Source organism: Vulpes vulpes, chromosome 7 (assembly GCF_048418805.1).
Source record: "Vulpes vulpes isolate BD-2025 chromosome 7, VulVul3, whole genome shotgun sequence".
Lineage (NCBI taxonomy): Eukaryota > Metazoa > Chordata > Mammalia > Carnivora > Canidae > Vulpes > Vulpes vulpes.
In genome coordinates, this window is record NC_132786.1 from 68,219,945 (window position 1) to 68,237,621 (window position 17,677).

General features: G+C 42.5%; 1 long non-coding RNA gene across 1 annotated transcript in view; it reads left to right on the forward strand.

The window, feature by feature from the left end:
* LOC112928953 (uncharacterized) overlaps positions 1 to 14,796 on the forward strand; it is a 29,361-nt gene extending 14,565 nt beyond the window's left edge. Inside the window, exon 4 of the long non-coding RNA XR_012002625.1 lies at positions 13,165 to 14,796. This is a non-coding gene — a long non-coding RNA (uncharacterized lncRNA). The remainder of the gene's footprint in view (positions 1 to 13,164) is intronic.
* Positions 14,797 to 17,677: the final 2,881 nt, after the last annotated feature.

Consider the following 17,677-nt stretch of genomic DNA (forward strand, 5'->3'; position numbering starts at 1 on the left):
AAAAAGCCCTAATAAATAACAACAAAGATATGGAAAAAAAGCAACCCTTATATATCGTTAGTGGGAACATAAATTGCTACAACCACTTGGAAAATAGTATGAAGGTTACTATAAATATTAAAAATAGAATATCATATGATACAGCAATTCCTCTTCTGGCTATTTATCTAATGAAAGCAAAACCACTAATTTACAAAAATATATGTACCCCTGTGTCCATCACAGCATTATTTACAATAGCCAAAACGTGGAAACAACCTAAGTGTCCATCAGTGGATGAATGGATAAAAAAGATGTGGTATCTAGATATAATGGAATACTACTGAGCCACTAAAAGAGTGTAATCTTGCTATTTGTGACAACAGGGATAAATCTTGGAGTAATTCTGCTAAGTGAAATAAGTCAAAGACAAATACCATATGATTTTACTTATAAGTGGAATCTAAAAAACAAAATAAGCAAATCAACAAAATAAACAAAATCACAGATACAAAGCACAGAACGGTGGTTGCCAGAGGGCAGGTATGTTGGATAGTGGGTAAAACCGATAAAGGTCAAGAGGTACAAACTGCCAGTTACAAAATAAATAATGGGAATGTAATTGTAAGGCATGGTGACTAGTTAATAATATTCTTGAGTATAGTTGGAAGTTACCAAGAGAGTAAATCCTAAAAGCTACCTTTGTATGATGACAAATGGTAACTAGACTGATTATGATGATCATTTTGCAATGTGTACATATATCCGATTGTTATGTTGTGCACCTGGAACCAATATAATGTTATGTGTCGATTATTCCTCAATTGAAATTTTTTAAAGATTTATTTGTTTATTAGAGAGAGAGAGAGAGGACAAGTAGGAGGGGAAGAGGGAAAGGGAGAGAGAATCTCAAGCAGACTCCTCACTCACCGTGAAGCCTGATGCAGGCAAGGGCTTTGTCCAGCAACCCAGAGATCACCATCTGAGCTGAAACCAGGAGACTGATGCTTAACTGACTGGGCCAGCCAGGTGCCCCTATACGTCAATTAAAAAAAATTTTAAGGGGCACCTGGGTGGCTCAGTGTTTGAGTGTCCGCCTTTGGCTCAGGGTATGATCCCAGGGTCCTAGGATCAACTCCTGCATCAGGCTCTCCACAGGGAGCCTGCTTCTCCCTCTGCCTATGTCTCTGTCTCTGTGTCTCTCATAAACAAATAAATAAAATCTTTAAAAAAATGTTTTTAAGAATTTGCTTCTGAACTGACACTGCCTCATATAAGTTCTTTGTCAACTACATTATGAGAGAAAAACAATTATTTAATCAGATCTGACAAGAAGGCTGAAAAAGAATACAAAATTATCACCACGGTTTTTTGAAATATGTATTTGTATCCTCTGTTGTTAGTGTCAAATATTACCTTATTTATAGTTCTATTAGTAAATGGTAATAAAATATGTATATAATTTATAAATAAATACGCATATCTTGGAGTGTGTGTGTGTGTGTGTGTGGGTGTGGGTGTGTGAACCTAGAAGCTTTTTGCTTATTTATCTGTTGTTGTGTTCTAATTGGGGTATACAACCAAGACTTTGGAAACCATTTCATTAAAGAATGAAAGAAGGTCAATATAGTAGAACTGGAGAGTAGGGCAGGTCAGTGTTGAGAAATTGGACTGGACAGTTAAATAGGAAATGTATCTCTATATAGTATTGATCATACTATTTATAATTATTTATTTTAGGAGTTCATAACCTGGTACATAGGGTTAAATTATACTCAATAACTTATGAGTATGAGTATTTTTGTGGAGATGATTCATAATCCTCATACAATTCTCTAAAGGCTTATGTCTTAGTGAATGTTAAGAACCATTGATTTAGTTAATAGTCTGCCTTTCCCAACTAAACTGTGCTCCAGTGCCAAAGACTCTTATCTTTAGGATCATCATTGTAATAGATAGAAAACAAGGCCTCAACAATTATTAAGTGAATCAGGCTCAGTTGATTAAGTGTCTGCCTTTGGGTCAGGTCATGATCCCAGGGTCCTAGGGTCCAAGGCCCTAGGATCAAGTCCCACATCAGGCTCTTCCCAGGCTCCTCGGGGAGCCTGCCTCTCCCCCTGCCTCTGCCTCCCTCTCTCTACCTATCTTAAATAAATAAATAAATAAATAAATAAATAAATAAATAAAATTATTAAATGAGTCAGCGATTTACCTATTGCGTTCTCTTCCAGCACTGGAAGACAAAGCCACCAGAAAAACACATGAAGCTATAAGTTTATTCTTTCATGAAAACAGACATAGACTTACATGACACCGACTGTGTGCAGAGATGATTTTTAGTACTTTAGTAATGTAAGCTCATTTAGTCCTCATACTAAATCTAGGAAGAAGGTACCATCACTGTCCTGTTTTGGGGATGGTGACGCTGGGATAGAGAGGTTAAGGGGTTCACCAAGGGTGTCCAGCTGGTAACTGGCAGAGTCAGGGATCAAACCCAGACAATCTGGCTGCAGAGCCTGTGCTTGTGACTGTTATCCCATGGCATGACCTACATGTCAGCCCACATGATGAAAGGGTCAATGTCATTGGGAGATGAACAGTGTAACCTGAGAGCAAAGACACCTGCCATAGCCTCCTTCACAACTTGGCAAAGAAGGCCCTTCAAAAGCAAAATAGGGAAAAGCATAATTAGATTCAAAGGGCTTGAATTCATGCAGCTACAAATCATAAAGCTTGAGTGGAGAGCTTTACTTTTTTAATGTAGCAAAGTGCTCAGAAAGGTGTGAGATTTCATTGTGAAAATCCTCAAACATGCCCAAAAGTGTAGAGGAAAATACAATGAGCCTCCATTTACCAATCACCTAGCCCCAATAATGATCAATACAGAACCAATCATGTTTCATCCATTCTCCCACTTAATTATTTTTAAGTAAGTTCCTCATATGTGATTTGATAATGGGACTTTATGTATTACTCCCTTAGAAACTGTCTATGATTGAAATCAGGGAACCTGAATGTGAGTCTTGCCTCTACAATTTTCCAGCTGTCCTTGAGCAGTAGCTTCTCCGAGTTTCAACTGCAACTTCTGTAAATTATGGATAAAGGAAACAAAAGCATAAATGAACCACTGGGGCTTCATTAAAATAAAAAAGCTTCTACACAGCAAAGGAAACAGTCGACAAAACCAAAAGACAACCTACAGAATGGGAGAAGATCTTTACAAATGTCTTATCAGATAAAGGGCTAGTATCCAAGATCTATGAGGAATTTATTAAACGAATCCCCAAAGAACAAATAATTCAGTCAAGAAATGGGCAGAAGACATTTACAGACATTTCTCCAAAGAAGACATAGACATGGCCAACAAGCACATGAGAAAATGCTCCACATCACTTGCCATCACGGAAATACAAATCAAAACCACAATGAGCTACCACCTCACACCAGTGAGAATGGTGAAAATTAACAAGACAGGAAACAACAAATGTTGGCAAGGATGTGGAGAAAGGGGAACCCTCTTACACTGTTGGTGGGAATGTGAACTAGTGCAGCCACTCTGGAAAACTGTGTGGAGGTTCCTCAAAGAGTTAAAAATAAAGCTACCCTATGACCCAGCAATTGCACTGCTGGGGATTTACCCCGAAGATACAGGTGCAGTGAAAAAACCGAGATACCTGCACCCCAATGTTTATAGCAGCAATGTCCACAATGGCCAAGCTGGGGAAGGAGCCTCAGTGTCCATCGACAGATGAACGGATAAAGAAGATGTGGTATATATATATATATATATATATATATATATATATACTCAGCCACCAAAAAAAAAAAGAAATCTTGCCATTTGCAATGACATGGATGGAACTAGAGGGTATTATGCTAAGCAAAATAAGTCAGAAAGAGATTTATCATATGATCTCACTCATGTGGAATTTTTTTTTTTTTTTACTCGTGTGGAATTTAAGAAACAAAACAGAGGATCATAGGGGAAGGGAGGGAAAATAAAACAAGATTAAATCAGAGAGGGAGACAAACCATAAGAGACTCTTAACTGTAGGGAACAAACTGAGGGTCACTGGAGGGAAAGGTGGGTGGGGGCAGGAGGTAATTGAGTGATGGGCATTAAAGAGGACACGTGATATGATGAGAACTGGGTGTCACGTGCAACTCATGAATCACTGACCTCTACCTCTGAAATTAATAGTACACTATATGTTAATTAATTGTATTTAAATTTTAAAAATTAAAATATAATAACAAATAGTTTGGGTAAAACAGTAAGTAAACAACAACAAAAATTATGGATGATAATGCCTGTTTAACTATATGGTTTTGAGGATTAGAGAAGTCAACACGTGTGAGAGTAATTTTTCCAACTGTAAATTTCCAGATTGAACCTCAGCCTAAGTCTGCTTTCATCTTGCTATGCCACAAGGAGTGTGATGGTTAATTTTAAGTGTCAACCAGACAAGACCACAGCGTCCAGATATTTTGACCAAACACCAGTCTATGTGTTGCTGTAAAGGTATTTTTTTAGATGTGATTGACATTCACTGTCAATTGACTTTGAGTAAAGCAGATTACCCTTCATAATCTGGGGAGCTGCATCCAATCAGTTGAAGGTCTTCAGAACAAAAATTGATGTTTCCAGAAAAGAAAGGCATTCTGTCTCCAGATTGCAGCATGGAAACTCTGCCTGAGTTTCCTCCTTTGGACCCAAGACTGCAACATCGATTTTCTCAAATTTTCAGCCTACTACTTGCCTGTGAGTTTTGGACTTGTCAGCTACACAGTCATGTCTGGCTTCAAAGTGAGATAAACCAATGGAACTCAGCAATCGGCGATTGGAGGATGAAGGGAAAGGGGCCTGGGTATTTATCCCCATGACTGTCATACGTCTCCACCAAGGTGGTCCTCTCCCCACTGCCCAGGTTCAGTCCTGGTGCCTCCAGCCCCCTTCAGATGATGGGGTGATGATGCTCTCCCCACATGGTTTCCTGCCCCAAACACTGTCCCTTGTGGTTTTCTCACACTGCCCACACCTTTGCAGAGTCTTTATGAAGCTCTCCTGAGTTACCCAGTGTGAGTTCTCCACCTATTTCCTTCTGGGACTCCAAGCGATACAGATGCTAGGGTAAGGACCTTACCAGGGACTCCGTGCTAGGTATGTGGATTAAACGTCTCACCAAGAATTCCATCAGGAAAACTTCAATTGCTCGCCAGTACCACCTTTCATTCCCAAGTCCTCAAACTGTCATGTTCCAAGCTCTCCGGCTCTCTAGGAGACTCAGCTAAGGAATGCCTCTTCCACATCCTCCATCCTCTTGCCCTACAAAGGCTTCCCCACCTGGGGACTGGACTCCCTCGGGTCCCTCCAGTCCCACTTTGATGGCATCTTAGCAGAGGGAGGACCAGCGTCTCCCCCACTTCATCTTCTTCCTTCACCAACCCCCACATCCTCCTTCCTGTCCTCTGAGCCTTGCTCCCTTGGGCATCCACCAACCCGCAGCCTCTCTGAAGCCAGCTCAGCCCAGGCCAGTGGTTCCCCCATCCAACCCCCCCCCAATGACCTGCATGAACCCCCCTCACCCACGCATGCAAAATGCTTCAGTTATTTAAATCACTCTTGTCCCTTCTCTTTCAGATGTGGTTGATTCACCAGCTTGGTCCTTCCTGCAGGCTACACAGTTAATTTCCACCCAGAGCTAATTGGACATCCTTTCATTTCCTCCATGAGTCCCCTAGTGTGGCTCCCCACCCCCTCTTGCCCCCATAAATACTTACAACTGCGCTCCAAATATTAGAAACAGTATGTTTTTTAAACACAGCCAATTTTACCAGGAATCTGTTATTATATTCAAGCCGGTCACAGCCTTTCCTTCTTTGGCAGCTTACTCTGGAAGCAGGAAAACAACCTTTCTTGTTCATTAAAAGAAAGAAAGAAAGAAGACAGCTTGACCTCTATTCACCAACGCAAGTGTGTGTGGAAATTTTCTCTAAATAATTAAAAACACTGATAAACTACAAAGCAGCCCTTCTCCCCTGCCATAGCAAGAGATGTCCATTTTAATGAGACACTGATACGATAGAGCCATTCTGATGCGTCCCCTGATTCCATTAAAATAGGATTATGTATGGGCGGCTGTGTGTGGCCATAAGAGCAAACTCAAAGACCAAAAAGCACAGAAGCTGTTTGAAAGCTAATTAAAATGGCCTTCAGGATTCAGGGGGCAGGGATAAAGTAAACACCATCTCCCTGCCAAGCACCCTCTGTGTCACGAGCATTCAGGATGTAGGCAGCCAGCGAGCGTTTCTCCTCTTGGAGTTTTAAAACGCAGCTGGTGAATGGCCTGTGGATGTGGACATTGCCCACCCCAGAGTCATCATTCATCTGGCACCTCTTTAACACCCTCCCCCACTCAAACCTCCATTAGGGCCTGGCCCCCAGCAACGGGGGACCTTCTGGAGCAAATCCACCCAATTACACAGCCGGGGAAGGGTCTGCTACTCAATGGCGAGAAGACATAGCCTGGGACAAAGCTGAGAGTCTCTGGGAGTCAGGGCCACTGGGGCCCGTAGCCAAGATCTGGGCATCCAGGCCAGCCTGACCCCACCCCACCTCACTGCCCACCCCAGAGATGTGGCAGCAACCAGAAGGCCCACACAATCCTCACAATCCTTCTAAGAGGAATGTGGCTTTCCTTTGTCTTTGTTAGCCACCGGCCTCCCTACCGTGGGAACCACTTAGAAATGGCAGGTGAGCAGTCAAGACATCTGCCCAAATTTGCCTTTTTGGACACATTTCACTACCCTCCTCTTAAAAATTTCCCTTCCTTCTCTCACTGACTCCAAACCCAGTTGGACAGAGGGTGTCAAACAGCCTCTGTGTCAAACAGCCTCTGTGTCAAACAGGAAATGGGTTTTACAGGGAAGTGTAGGTCTCTCATGATTCTCTTCCAGAAATAAGCAGCAAGGTTGTGTGGAAGCGTGTCCTTTGGAATGTTCAGGACCTTCTGATGGGCTGGTCTTCACGTACCTAGGGAAGGAACCTTCAGGGTAAGGTAGACCTGCTTGCTATTTACTACTGGATGACTTTGGGACACTATTTGACCTCTCTAGTCTGCAGTCAATAGGCCTAATAATGGGACAATTGTGACGACCAAAATAGTTAATAAATGTAAAGGAATTTTGGGTAGAACTTGGGATGGATCAGGTCTTCCAGACACCACACTATCTGTCCGAGTCATTATAGGAGCACAGAATTCCCACTTTCTTGGAAACCGATAGTTAAGTTTCATTCTGTATGGAGATATTATGACACTTTCCAAGGGGAGACCCTAGCCTGGGAACTTTCAGGGACAGTCAGAGCAGTTTCACCAAAATACTAGGCTTCCAACAACTCATATGAAAACTAAATTCTGTCCCCATGTTTCTTTTCTCTGTACTGGGGGCCAATCCTTTTTTCCCTTTTTTTTTTTTTTTAAATGAGCCAGAGGCTCAAACAAGGACATAATCCTGTTTCTAGGTCTAGCTATAACACTTCTTCCCACCAACTCTGCAGAACTTAAATTAGGTCTTCTGGTTCCATTCTTCCTCCCACGATAGTCTATTCTTCTCACAAGAGTGAGAAGAACTTTCTTAAAAATAAATTGGGCAGTGTCACTCCTCTACTTGCAGTCTCCCGGAGGCTCCTCATCTCACTCAGGGTAAAATTTCATCTCTTCATGGTGACCAGTAAGCTGCCATATGACATGTCCTTTCCCCCACCTCCCATCCCTACTATCTCTTCAAGCTCATTTACTCCAGGCACACTAAGCATATGTCCGCTGCAGGGCCTTTGCACCTGCTTCTCTTGACCTGAAAAGTTTATTTTTTCCCCACTAGAAGTCTACATGACTTCTTCTTCTGTCACTTCTTCTAAGACTTTTCAAACATTACCTCATCCATGAGGTCATCCCTAACCACCTAAAAAGTAAAATAGCTTGCACTCTTACTTCTATACCTGTGTGTTTATTTTTTTTTCATCCTCATCTAATGTACTGTGCATTGTTAAATTGATTTTCTCCTAGAGCAGTTTTAGGAGTATAGAAAAACTGAGCACAAAGTGCAGAGAGTTTCCAGATGCCCCACCCACTCAGTTTCCCTATTAGTAACATCTTGCATTAATATGCTACCTCAGTTACAATTAATGCGCCAATATTGATATGTTATTATTAACTAAAGTCTTTGGTTGACATTAGAGTTCACTCTTTGTGTTGTGCAGTTCTTTGGGTTTCGACAAATGTGTAATGACCTGTGTCTACCAGCACAGTATCGTAGGGAATAATTTCACTGCTCTAAACACCTTGTGCTCCACACATTCTTCTCCCTTCCCTCCGTGCAAACCCCTGGCAACCACAGATCTTTTTTCCTGACTCCATAGCTTTGCCTTTTTCAGAATGTGTTGTAGCTGGAATCCTACAGTAGCTAGCCTTTTCAGACTGGCCTTTTTTGTTTGGCAATACATGTTTTGCTTCCTCTCCCCGTATCTTTTGTAGCTTAATTGCTCATTTCTTTTTTTTTAATCACTGAATAATATTCCACTGTACGAAGGCATCACAGTTTGTTTACCCATGTGCCTGTGGAAGGACATTATGGTTGCTTCCAATTTGGGGCAATTATTAACAAAGCCACTATAAACATTCAAGTGCAGATTTTTATGGGGACATAAGCTTTCAGCTCACTTGGGTAAATGCCAAGAAGCACTGGCTTTGTGAGAAAATGCCAAACTATCCTTGAAGTTGCCGTATCGTTGTGCATTCCCACCAGCAGTGAGTGAGAATTCCTGTTGCTCCACATCCTCACTAGTATTTGGTATTGTCACTGCTTGGGATTTTACAGATATGTGTGGAATCTTGTTTTAATTGGCAGGTTCCCTGCTGACATATGACATTGAACATGCCTTTATATTTTTATCCCTCGTTCAACAGCCCAACAGTATTTTTTAAATGTTTGCTAAACGAATGAATGAATGCATCTTAAGAAGAGCAGGTTTTATTATTTTTAGTTTTCAGCCACACCTCATGTCAAGATGACCTCAAGATGACCCCCAGTGTCTTATGGAGATGGGGCTTCCAGCCACCTACCGCTACAGACATCGGGAAGCTAAACACAGCTCCCAAACGGGTAGGGTGACAGGGGTAGTTTCTTATATCTTGGTGACTCTAGCAAGCTGAATAATAACCCCCTAAAGATGCCCACATTCTCACCCCCAGAACCTGTGAGTACAGAAGAGATTTCACATGTGTGATTATATTTGGCCTCTTGAGGTGGGGAGAGTCGCCTGACGCAGCCAGGTGGATCCAATGGAGTCACAAGTGTCCTTGTAAGAGGGAGGCAGGCAGGTCAGACTCAGAAAGAGGGTCATGTGGTGACAGAAGCAGAGGTTGGTGTGTTGCAGAAACAAGCCAAAAAATATTGGCAGCCTCTAGAAGCTGGAAAAGGTGAACAAATGGGTTCTCCCCTAGAGCCTCCAGAAGGAACACAGCCCTGCTGGCTCATTTTCGGCTCCTGACCTCCGGAACTGCAAGTGAACACATTTATATTGCTCTAAGCCACTAAGTTAGTAGGGATTTGTTTCAGTAGCAATAGTCAACATGCAGGCAGCAACAGCATATAAGAAAATATGAAAATGTAGGAGGACTGCTAGAATTGAGGCTAGTCTTTCTGAAGGATGGATCTCAAAGATGAGGAAAAGCTCTGCCTTCCAGCAGTGTGCTCAGAAGCCAAGGAGGAATAAGGGATCAGTCCCCTGGAGCCCAGCCCCCCAGGGGTGCAAAGAAAGGGTGTGTCCTCGTCCCCTAGATGTTGTGTTAGCCGGGTGGCCAGGGCCTTATGAGGCATCAAGCACAGAGTCGGTGCTCAGGGAATTGTGCATGGGATGAATAGAGTGGCACGGAATGGAGTGGACAAGAAAAGTGGCGCAGAGGTGGGAGTCCTCCTAGAAACTGCAGAGATTTGGGTATTGGCAGCTGTCAAGGAGGTGAGATCCTTCAGAGGATCTCCTCCTGCGGAGGCCCCTTCTTAAAGAGGGAAAGAAATGTGCTTCAAAGATAGAGGAGGTGGTTGCTGGGGTCAGTTTGTAGTAGTTTCTGAGCTGCAGCTGCCCTGGGCTACACACCTGTCTGAGCTCACCTGCAGCCCTGATGGGGGCACAGCTGCTTTGGGCTCTATTTGCATAATCACAGACCAGGCAGGCTGCACAGGTTTGATTTCAAATACCAGAAATATGGTGCTGCTGTACAGATGGCAAGTGGTCCGTCTCGCCTCCTTTTATCTGTGTCTGTGACCTCTGTTTTGCCCAGGGTGGGCATTTACCCTGTTAGCCCTGTTCACAGGTTTCCATAAGAAATCCAACCAAACCAAATATTTTATAGTTTTTAATAATATTGGTAAAGATGAATTCCACTGTGCAGCACATGGTCTCCGGCACCCTACCTTATCCTTCCTCTGTTGTATTTTCCTCTTTCCTTTCTCTAAGACAAAATAAAAACAGTTTTCTCATGCAGAATAACTTTGGCTCTTTCTCTGAAATCTTGGCACCGGGGAAAAGCCATGCTTCAAAGGGAACTGACTACACAAGTGAGCTTCTCAAGGCATTTTTCTCAAAAAGGCAAGTCTCTTTCTAGGATAAATTCCTGTACTAGCTCTTAAATGGATGACATCTTCCCCATTTCACTGTGCCTCAGACTGTAGCTGGGTTCAGTAGGCATCTGTCACATAGACCATCTCCTGGCATGGACCTCAGGTGCTCATGGCTGCGTTCGGTAATAAAAGGGCAAATCAAATCTCAGCTTTTTCAGGGCACCTGGTGGCTCAGTGGTTGAGCATATGCCTTTGGCTCAAGTTGTGATCCCAGGGTTCTGGGATTGAGTCCCACATCAGGCTCCCCACGGGGAGCCTGCTTCTCTCCCTGCCTATGTCTCTGCCTCTCTCCATGTCTCTCATGAATAAATAAAATCTTAAACAAAAAACAACCAAATCTCAGAGTTTTCATCATCATCTCCAAGGAACTCTAAGAACACAAGACACCACCATCTTGGTCCCCTCTGCTCTGCCCTGGTGGAACATAGCTCCAGGAGCTTCAGAAGTGCTACAGGACAACTCCCTTGCTGAGATATCTAGGTCTTCACACTGAACACCAGCTTATGGAGGGCTGAGGTGGTGACCGAGGTGGAAAACCTAGGCCTAGGTGTTGCTCTTGGAGTTGGCCCCATTTGGTATCACCCGATTAACAGGAAAAGGCAAACTGTAGATGCCACTGTGTAGCCAAGATAACTAATACACAGAATTCATAGGAGATCCTTCCTTACCCCCAGGGTGTCTTAAGCACTAGAAAGATAAACTGCCCTAGGTTCTCAGCAATGGTGACCTATCAGGGGTCTCTCTGTCAGATTTCTATAACAAATGGGAAATAATCCACGAAACAAAACATGTGCTTTGTGAATTTGTCTTCCATGGCATGTAGCAGTGTGACTTGTCTTGCTCAAGGTTATTTAAGAATAACTTCAAAGTGTTGAGGAAAATGAGCTTGGCTGACCCAGCCTTCACTTATTTTCTTCACGGTTCTCCCATTTCTCTCTCTCTCCTTCCTTTCTGAGGCTCACAGGTTTGGAGACAGTGGTTCTTTTTGCTGATTCATGAAAGGGCAGAGACAGTTCCATCTCTAATTAAAGATTAGAATCTGTGACTTTCCATAACAATGTCCCTATCCCTTCATCTTTCCCAAATCTTCCAGGAGACTCAGTTGATACATGGAGCTAAGATCTTGGTGCCTATGGTTAAGTGAGGCTGAAGCTAGCTCTGTTAGGCTACACATCCTGTTCCCATAAATCCAGATGGGGCCAGTGGCTTTACAGCCTGCTAACTCCAACAATCATTCTCCAGAGTTGAGCTGGAGCCCCTTGGTCCATCTGTTCCACACTCCTTGTGTTGTCATCAATATCCTTCGCAGCTCTTTAAGTTGTAAATAGATGAGCCACAAATTGGGGAAGACAAGAAATACACTGGAAGGGAGTTGTGAGTTCAGTGCTATTGTCAGCTTTACTTGGTGTCAATACTAATTTGTTTCATCCAATGATCTGCATGGCAAGAAACATAAAGAGTACAAGAAAATTGTGCCTATGGTTATAATTCTTATACTTGGGGTCATAGGTATCAGAGTTCTATGGAGACCCTTTTGTCTCTACCTGACTCTCTCTCGGTGCTTAGAGCCATGACAGCATTCCCCTGGGCAGCACTGTTTCTAGATAGAGGTCACCCAGGGGCAGTAGCACCCTCTGACCTCATGCCATCTTCCTCCTCCCCAGAACTGCTGCTTCCTCCCTGGCCCACAGGAATGCAGTTCTGATAGGCTTCTGAAAGGATGGCTGTTTAGGCATCAACATCCTTTCTTTCTCCCAAACTGAATTTCAAGCATTTCTCTGGACCATCTGCTCCACCTGCCATCTCTTCTTCCAAACTTCTATGGCTTTTCTGTTCCGTGGGTTCATTGGTATTTTTAACCAGCTACCAATATCTATAGTTTGCCCTCATACTGTGCATCTTTAATTTTTAATATTTTTAATCTTTTTTTTAAAGAGAGAATGTGCACAGGGGTGTGGGGAGGGGCAGAGAGAAAGGGAGATAATCATAAGCAGGCTCCACGCCCAGTACAGAGCCCAAAGCTGGGCTCCATCTCATGACGCTGAGATCATGACCTGAGCCAAAATCCAGAGTCAGATGCTTAAATGACTGAGCCACCCAGATGCCCCCAATATTTTTTGTTCTTATTTCTCTGTCTCTCACACACATGCATGCAAAATGCCTATCCCCAATACTTCGTCTCTTAGAGTTCCTTTTACCTACACAGTTTTTCACTTCCTATTGCCTGTGATGAAAACCTTAGACTTATAAGGGCCACACTCTTTTATACAAAGTAAACTGGCTATTTGTTGAGATTTCTGTAATCCCTGAACTAGAGATGAGGAATTTGGGAGTCAGAATGTTTGAGAAACCTGTCTGGCCAGTGGTAGAGCTGGGACTCCTGTCAGAGTCTTTTTGAGTCTAGAACATGTTTCCTTAACCCATGGTATAGTTCTAGTACTGAGTGTTTGAAACCAGTACGGACACTAACATCTGATTGCTATACTACTCCCCCTATATTTCCAGGCTCCCCATCTTTCATGTAATACCTGTGTATTTGGAAGAATCAGGAGATCGGGAGGTGAGGATCCTTGTGTATTCCGTTGCGCCTTGGCATCACAACGCCAGATTTCAGGTTGTACTACAAAGCTGTGGTCATCCAGACAGTGTGGTACTGGCACAAAAACAGACACATAGATCAGTGGAACAGAATAGAGAATCCAGAAGTGGACCCTCAACTTTATGGTCAACTAATATTCAGCAAAGCAGGAAAGACTATCCACGGGATAAAAGACAGTTTCTTCAATAAATGGTGCTGGGAAAATTGGACATCTAGAAGAATGAAACATTCAGGACATTCAGAAGAATGAAACTAGACCACTCTCTTGCACCATACACAAAGATAAACTCAAAATGGATGAAAGATCTAAATGTGAGACAAGGGATCCCTGGGTGGCGCAGCGGTTTGGCGCCTGCCTTTGGCCCAGGGCGCGATCCTGGAGATCCGGGATCGAATCCCACGTCGGGCTCCCGGTGCATGGAGCCTGCTTCTCCCTCTGCCTGTGTCTCTGCCTCTCTCTCTCACTGTGTTCCTATCATAAATAAATAAAAATTTAAAAAAATAAATAAATAAATAAATGTGAGACAAGATTCCATCAAAATCCTAGAGGAGAACACAGGCAACACCCTTTGAACTTGGCCACAGTAACTTCTTGCAAGATACATCCACGAAGGCAAAAGAAACAAAAGCAAAATGAACTATTGGGACTTCATCAAGATAAGAAGCTTTTGCACAGCAAAGGATACAGTCAACAAAACTAAAAGACAACCTACAGAATGGGGGAAGATATTTGCAAATGACATATCAGATAAAGGGCTAGTTTCCAAGATCTATAAAGAACTTATTAAACTCAGCAGCAAAGAAACAAACAATCCAATCATGAAATGGGCAAAAGATATGAAGAGAAATCTCACAGAGGAAGACACAGACATGGCCAACATGCACATGAGAAAACGCTCTGCATCACCTGCCATCAGGGAAATACAAATCAAAACCACAATGAGATACCACCTCACACCAGTGAGAATGGGGAAAATTAACAAGGCAGGAAACCACAAATGTTGGAGAGGATGTGGAGAAAGGGGAACCCTCTTACACTGTTGGTGGGAATGTGAACTGGTGCAGCCACTCTGGACAACTGTGTGGATGTTCCTCAAAGAGTTAAAAATAGACCTGCCCTACGACCCAGCAATTGCACTGCTGGGGATTTACCCCAAAGATACAGATGCAATGAAACGCCGGGACACCTGCACCCCGATGTTTCTAGCAGCAATGTCCACAATAGCCAAACTGTGGAAGGGACCTCAGTGTCCATCGGAAGATGAATGGATCAAGAAGATGTGGTCTATGTATACAATGGAATATTACTCAGCCATTAGAAACGACAAATACCCACCATTTGCTTCGCGTGGATGGAACTGGAGGGTATTATGCTGAGTGAAGTAAGTCACTCGGAGAAGGACAAACATTATATGGTCTCATTCATTTGGGGAATATAAAAATTAGTGAAACAGAATAAAGGGGAAAGGAGAAAAAATAAGTGGGAAATATCAGAAAGGGAGACAGAACATGAAAGACTCCTAACTCTGGGAACTAACTAGGGGTGGTGGAAGGGGAGGAGGGCGGGGGGTGGGGGTGAATGGGTGACGGGCACTGAGGGGGGCACTTGACGGGATGAGCACTGGGTGTTATTCTGTATGTTGACAAATTGAACACCAATAAAAAATAAATGTATTATTAAAAAAACTTAAATTTATAAGTGGTGAGTATGTTTTGCTGCTTTACCTCCCAAGTTGTAATAATTTTCTGCTTTTTAAGAAACAATTCCTGCTCTTACTGCTGCCATTTTATTCCTTCTATTAAGATTTGTTTTATTCTCACTATTCTTTTTTTCATTGTTTGCGAGGCACCTGGGGGGCTCAGTGGTTGAGCGTCTGCCCTCAGCTCAGGGCGTGATACCAGGGTTCTCGGATCGAGTCCCGCATTGGGCTTTCTGCAGGGAGCCTGCTTCTCCCTCTGCTAGTGTCTCTGCCTCTCTCTGTGTGTCTCTCATGAATAAATAAATAAAAATCTTTAAAAAAAAAAAACATTGTTTGCATCTAGGAATTTACCAAGTAGTAGAGCTTTGGCTACTTTCCATTTGACATCGTAGGTGACTGATAGAATTGTTTTCCCCTTGTTTCATAATCATAGTTTTAATATTCTGTTTGATTCAACAATAAAGAATGTTTTATTTTATCTTAACTAATTGGGAGTTTAGGGGTTTCTTTAAACTTTTACTATTTGGGGTAATAGCATATATGACCAAAAAATAACAATTGTCATGGTACCAATAGCTAACCTGTACCAAGTGGTTATTATGTGCCGGCCCCTATAATAAGCTCTGTAGAAACTCATTTGCCTCTCATAATACCCATAGAAGTGACCTATTATTAATATTCACATTTTACAGATTAAGAAACCAAGATTAATATACCAGAATGTGACCTAAGAGTTTCTGCATCGTATTTTCAGTCCTCATACTAATTTTCACTCATTTGAATTTTTCAGTGTTATTAGGGCTTTGATAGTGCCCCATGGGGTCTTTCCTCATTGTCCTCTTACTGCTGTGTATTTCTCCACCAAACTGTGAGCTATAATAAAGCAGAGTGGTCTGCCACCATGTTCGAAAATTTCCACCTTAGTGTCCTTTGTTAGAAGTACTGGTTCTAGGAGGATAAAGTTGAGCTGCAGTTATGTTTTCTGGCATAGAGAACCTTATTAGCACACATAATTATAATGGCACAGACCTAAAGAATTATTAATAGGTGTCATACATTTACAGAGGAACTTTTATCACTTATAAGGGGTTTCAGCTGTCTTTACATATATTTTTGTGTTTCCCATCCCAGCAAAGTTCCTGAACATAGTAAGTGCTCAGTAAAAGAATGTTGAGTAAACAAATGAAGGACTTTCAAACATGTTATCTCCTTAAATGCTCACCTACAAAATCCAAAGCCAGGAGAGACCCTGACTACAAACCTCCTGATGTCATTTGCCTAAAGGAATGGGCAGTTGAGAGCTGGAAAGGAGATGACCCATGATGACACACTTGTCTGGTGGGTGTGCATGTTCACTCACAAACTAGGGCAGGCAGGAATAAACTTTGTGAAGAGGAAGGACAATGATGGATTCACCTGAGCCCAAACTAGGTGCTGAGATGCCTCTTCTGAATCCTGTCGATTCAGCAAGGGGTTAATAGAAGCTTTCAAGCAAGCTAGATAATTAACAGGATTAAATCTCTACCTGTCAATTAAGCCAATATATTTGAGTATAATGCTATTTAATTCTCTACCAGGAACAGTGCAATAAATCAAAGTATACAGATGTCTTCAGCAAGCCCTTGATGGATGAAACACTGTAACTCAGAGGTGCATAGAAAATCTCAAATAAGATAACCTCCCATGTGATTAATATAGCTGTCTGCATTGGCATTGGCTCCAGAAGGTTCTAATCCAAACATGTTTAACATCACATACTTTATTGTGACAGATTTAGACACCTGAACTAACTAACCAGGCAAATGGTGCTTAATTATACTGACTCATTATGGACTTTAGCAATAAAGCTGGAACACAGAATTATGTGTTAATTCCCACCCACACAGTCACATACACCATAAGCAGCCCGGTGTCCAGAGGGCTTTACAGGTCTGGTGCACAGGCACAGGGTAGAAGAGTAATCTGATTCCTCCAAGGGATGCTTTCCTTCTTTCTGTTCAGTGACGCTTGTCCGTATACATTGTTCAGACTGAGTGGCCAGCAAATGCATATCACTGATCATCAGGAGAAAGAGGCAATGTCTCTATGAACATCTTCCCACTTAAAAACCAAAAATAATTGAGGTTCAAGTCTTTTTTCATACACAAAGGATGGTATCTACAAAAGCACACATGCATGACTGGAGATCTTGTTTAAGAGGCTAAACCAAATGCCTATCAACCCTCTGCATTGATTCTGGAAACTTCCAAACAGGTACACATATCTTAAGTTATCAGAAGTGAGCCCAAACCTTCCAGATACAAAACTTAACTCCCATTCCTGTTCCTAAACTGATCTTACTCAGAGGGGACTTCTCCATCTTATAGGAGTGTCAAAATATGCAAAATTAGTACAGATTTTTTTCAGTAGGACCAACAGGTTTGATGACGTCTGTGCTAATGTCATGTGTCACCATGAGGCGTGGGTCTCCATCATTGCTTGCTGCTTGACTGAAAGATCAGCAAAGTGTGCCAAACATGTAAAGGTGGTGTTGGACAGAAATGAAACCTAACAATAGTCTCTGCTCCCAAAACCTCCCTCATCTATTTGGGGGAAGCAACTTAACACATACTAAGGATCAGTTATGGCGTTGGCTATACACAAAATAAGAGCTCAACGTGGAGAGACCAACATAGGCTAGAGTTAGCCAAGAAAGTCCTCATGAAGAAGGTGAGTTTCA